Source organism: Crinia signifera, chromosome 8 (assembly GCF_055691185.1).
Source record: "Crinia signifera chromosome 8, ASM5569118v1, whole genome shotgun sequence".
Lineage (NCBI taxonomy): Eukaryota > Metazoa > Chordata > Amphibia > Anura > Myobatrachidae > Crinia > Crinia signifera.
In genome coordinates, this window is record NC_139224.1 from 144,201,681 (window position 1) to 144,207,354 (window position 5,674).

Genomic DNA, 5,674 nt, shown 5'->3' on the forward strand with positions numbered 1-5,674 from the left:
GTGATGGGACTTTGACATTCGCCTGCTTATGTCCCTTTCCCCCCCGTCTCCCACAAATACATATTTACCATCCGCAGTGCCCATGGGCGGATTTGGGGGTAAAAATGGCACACGTGCAAGGTGGCGTGTCCAATGGTAAATGGGGCGTGTCCGTGGCGTGTAATATAAATGTTTTAGAAATTATTTCTGATGGATTATACATATTCACGGATCACGCGCGGCTTCAATTCATTGTGAAAGCAAGCAATTCTCCATTGTTCTTGGTATTGCTATCACTATTATTATCATTATACCCATTCGCTTACATTTTTGACTTTTAATTATCAAGCTACTAACTAAACTGATTTTCCCAGATGCTGTGATCTAGCTCTTTTTCTTTATTTCGGAATTTACCTATGTGGTAGCGACTGCCAATCCCGTTGATCACATGCAGAAGAGGAAAACCACTTATATTTATTTTTAGTAAAAGTTGTATAATACAAAGCGCCAGGAGGACTAGTGTCTTAGGACACTTAGTGCATATTTTCTTCTGGCTAATCCCAGAAAGGACCCTAAAGAACTATGGCCTACATTAAGTACACAGCACAGGAATTGCACCAGGCATCTCACATCATATGGTGCAATTATGATAGGTGTTGATAACAAACACCTGGCCAGAACAATACAGAACCCATGATACTCTCTGGACCGGCATAATTGCTGTAAGGGAGACCAATATCAATCTTGCTTAATAAGATAAGTAAAGGTGTGGCCCCTATCAACCATTTAGATTTTAGCTTGTTTTAGAATTTACTGGATGAATTATTGCTAGAATATGATTTGTTGCAATAGGCAGAACTTTCTTTTGCCCTCCTTTTAGAATGTTTGATTAATCTCCCCCTAAATAAGATATGGCACATGAATAGATGTCACTAAACTACCAAATGCTGTCCCTAAGTTCCTACAATGGGCCAGATGTATCAAGCTTCAAAAAGTGATAAAATGGAGAGTGATAAACAACCAGCCAATCAGCTCCTGCCTGTTATTTTTCAAACCGAGCCTGTGACATGGCAGGTAAGAACTGATTGGCTGGCTGTTTATCACTCTCCATTTTATCACTTTTGAAGCTTGATACATCTGGCCCATAGTATGACTGCAATATGTATGTTAGAAGTGTGTAGAAGGCCTAGAACAGAAGTTTTTATTATACGTAAAGTAGTTTTTCATTAAAATAAAACTAAAAAAATGTGCGTTCCATATGATGCTTTCCTGATGGAAAATATTACACGCTAAGAGCGGTTAGCGCAAAAGAAATATGAGCCAACAAAAGTTGGTATTGCCAACAAGTCCTCACATCCCTTCAGTGATTATTAGTTTGTGTCAATCATTTGTCACTGTGGTGCAGATAATGTAACATACCTCCCAACTGTCACGATTTTGGAGGGACAGTCCCGATTTTCGGGTCCTGTCCCGCTGTCCCACCCGCGGCAGGCATTGTCCCGCTGCGGGGGGGTGACAGTTGGGAGACCCCCAATCTAGTAGAATAGACGCTGTGCGCATGCGCACAGCGTCTATTCTCGTATGAAAATGAGGTCGCGGCTAATTAGCATAAGCCGCGCCCTCATTTGCATACGCCCCGCCCCTTTTCGGGCGCTCGCGCGGCTGTCCCTATTTCTTCGAGTGAAAAGTTGGGAGGTATGTAACACATGTGCAGCCGGAGCAACAGACAACATTCTGTACGTCACACTGATGTCAGATAATAAAATCTATGGACATTCCCACAGGCTGGGTATGGCTGAACACCTTTATACTGCACAGGACAACTTTAGACTTGCAGCTACATTCTGTACAGTGGGTGGGATGCAGCAAGTATCCGGAGTAACTTGTGATGCATCCCGCCACTCTCCGCGTGTATACCAGCATCTATTAATGCCATGGGGTAGGGTAGGATCAGTAGGTCGAGCCACTGTAGGTCAACATGCATTTGGTTGACCACTGAAGGTCGACAGGACCTACGTCATCATGGATTAGGTCAACAGGGTAGGAAGGCCGACACAAGCATTAGGTTGACAATGGCAAGATCGACAGTCAAAAGGGCGACATGAGTTTTTCACTTTTTTCTGAGCCGACATGTGCCGACAGGCCGTATTTCATGCCCTACCATCCACTACGGCATGGGTCCTCGAACTGCGGCCCCCTAGATGTTGTGAAACTACAAATCCCAGCATGCCTTGTCACAGTTTTGCTATAAGGGAGTGTTAAAACTGTGGCAAGGCATGCTGGGATTTGTAGTTTCACAACATCTGGAGGGCCGCATTGTGGGAGAATATAATAGTGTGCCGAGCGTAGCAGGCCATATGAGGTGACGCAGTACACTGTGATTGCATGATATGTCAGCATTCAAGACAAAAAATGTGAAAACCTGATGTGGAACTTTTGACGGACAACCGAATGATTGTGTCGACCTTCCAACCCTGTCAACCTGTTCCAAAACAGGAATTTCATAGCGGGAAACAGGGTTACGATGATACTATTCATGAATTGCTTCATGGGTTCCCCTTGGTCCACCCACTTGTGCTCTGTTGTGTGTGTACCGAGGGAGGGACTGGACTGGGAGAGGCAGGGGAAGGCAGTGGGTCACAGAGAAAAACAGTGGGAGACAGACAGCAGTGGGGCCCTTTGTCTTCAGGGTCCCAAGGTGCACTGCACCTTTCACCAAAGGTATTTCCGCCTCTTGCTAAAAAGATTATAGGGATCATGATTTTGGGGAGTTGCTGCTGTAGGCATGCTCGAGGCACAAGCAATTCTATCCAGTGTTATAGCCAAGGAAACGTGGAGGTGAATCTGGCAAAGCATACAATATGAGTTAGGTTCTGGCTTCATGGTAAGTAAATATGCCTAGTACAGTATATACTTTTTGGTGTAGTTTTGAGAATGTACAGAACTAAAAGTGAGTGCACTAAGAACCTTATTCTGGTTGACTCGCAAGGCTGCAGGGGACCATCGAATGATTTCTCCAGAGCTCGCAAATCTGAGAAACCTCTGTGGTGTCTCAGATCTCCGAGCGCCCTGTGCGGGAAGTGGGCGGGCAGCTGACATCAGCTGCCCTCCCCACGCACCCACGTCAAATGGCCATTACCATGAGAACAACCATGAAACGGCGCTGGGCGTTCCCATGGGTTCGATTCCCACCATGGTCCTAACTGTGTGGAGTTTGTATATTCTCGACTTGCTTGCGAGAGTTTCCTCCGTGTACTCCGGTTTCCTTCTTACAATCCAAATATATACTGGTAGGTCAATTGGCTTTCAACAAATTAACCCTAGAATGCCTGTGTGTGTGTGTACATGTGGTAGGGAATATAGATTGTAAGCTCCACTGGGGCAGGGACTGATGTGAATGTTCAAATATTCTCTGTAAAGCGCTGCGGAATATGTGTGCGCTTTATAAGAAACTGTTAATAAATAAAATAATAATCTGCGGTATTTACAGATTCGTATTCTGATGATGACCTAGCCAGTCATATTAAGCCGTATTCCTATTCAGTGGCCGAATGTACGGCCGCTAAATCAAATACGAGTCGGCAGCCGATCCATGCAGGCTGCAGTGTAAAAAAAAAAAATTACAAATAAATAATTTTAAAAACAGCGTGGGGTCCCCTCCCACGGCCATAACCAGCCCCAGGTTCAAAGAACCGATCCTGGTTTTAAAAAATCAGCAAAAAAAACGAGTAGGGGTTCCCTGTATTTTTTAAAACCAGCACCAGGCCCAAGGGCCGGTCCTGGTTCCCAAAATACAGGGGACAAAATAAGTAGGGGTCCCCCGTATTTTATGAACCAGCATCAGGCCCAACCAGCCAGCAGGGTAATTCATACAAGTCCCCCCGGCCAGAGATTAACCCCCTGACCAGTTAGATCCTGGGGAAGTGGGGACCCCCCAATGAAGGAGTCCCCCTCTCCAGAATTTACCTGCCCAGGCTAAAGCCTGGGGCTGTCCCCGGTTCCCCTGGGCATTGGGCACAAGGCTGATGTTGGCAGGGCCGGTGGAAAGCACCGGAGCGCCCCAGGCGCAGGGGGGGGTTCGCTCCGGTGCTACACTGGGGGGGTTTGCCGGGCACTCCGGCGCTCACCTTCTCTGATCACTCCACGAGGGGGTGCCCAGCAATGCGGCGCGGGTTGCCGCAACGTTCAACGGGAGGGGGCGGGTGTGATGCGGCTAGGGCCGCGGAGTCACTCCACGGGGGTGATGCAGCCGTGGTGGCCACTGAGTCGCTCCAGGGGGGGAGATGGGGGGAGAGTTGCCGCTCACCTCCATCCACGGGGGACCTGCTCCTAACTGCTGCCCTGCAGTAGGCCCTGGATGTTGGTGTTAAAAATAGATAAAACTGTTGTGTAATGTTGTGGAATTACAAGTCCTAGCAACTCCTGATTGACCACTAGGCGGCCAATAGCACTATTCAGGGGAAAGGAGGCACAGAATGTAAACACACATCCTCCGGCTTCTCCCCAGTCTGTGAATGGTATCGGGTACAGTGCTTTGTTATTTTGCCAAGTCCCTGGATGCCTACTTGGATTTTAGAGAATGCGATCTACGTCGGAGGATCCCTGTGAGTATGGTTTCCTTCCAAAGAGACCCATATGGATTTTCTTCAGGACCAGCGGACGGAGGATACCTACCTACGTGTCAAGGTAGGTAAGTATCTGTAGGTATGGGCTCAGTATGTAGTAAAGTTATACTTTAATGGTGACTTTTAATACCCCACATTAAAGATTTTGGTACTTGTGTACAATCACGGCTCCCACGATGTCCATCGCATAGTAAAAAATCGCATCGCATGCGTTCGCATGCGATTTTTAACAGAAATGCATCCAAATGCATTGAAATTAGTATCAAACATGTTCAATGGCCCCCTAATGTCATTTTTGAGGCTGTACCACCCCCACTATCAACGCGAACCCGAAGCGTGGCGAGCGCAGCGAGCCCACGCGGGGCGGCGGTACGCGTCCTATGACCTTTTCATACCCCCACTATCCACGTCGGCGTGGAGTTGAGAATAGAAAGTGTGGCGAGCGCAGCGAGCCACCGAGCCCAAAGCGTGGCGAGCGCAGTCAGCCCCGCAAGGGGACACAGGTATCCGCATCCCCTCGCAGGCTTCACAGGTGTCCGCGTTCCCTCGCCACGCTTCGGGCTCGGTGGCTCGCTGCGCTCGCCACACTTTCTATTCTCAACTCCACGCCGACGTGGATAGTGGGGGTATGAAAAGGTCATAGGACGCGTACCGCCGCCCCTCGCAGGCTCGCTGCGCTCACCACGCTTCGGGTTCGCGTTGATAGTGGGGGTGGTACAGCCTCAAAAATGACATTTGGGGGCCATTGAACATGTTTGATATTAATTTCAATGCATTTGGATGCATTTCTGTTAAAAAAAAAATGCTTAAAAACTGCAATCGCATCTCATCGCATGCCATTGCATGCCACTACATATGGCATGCGATGGTATGCGATGGGAGCCGTGAAAGTACACAAGTACCAAGATTTTTTATTTTCTTTATCACCAACATCAGCCCGGTGCCCAATGCCCAGGGGCAACGGGACAGCCCCAGGCTTCAGCCTGGGCAGGTAAATTCGATGGGAACCTGGTAGACTTTTTTTGGTGTTGAATGCAGTGGGGTGCCCGTGGACACTGTGTATGTGCACA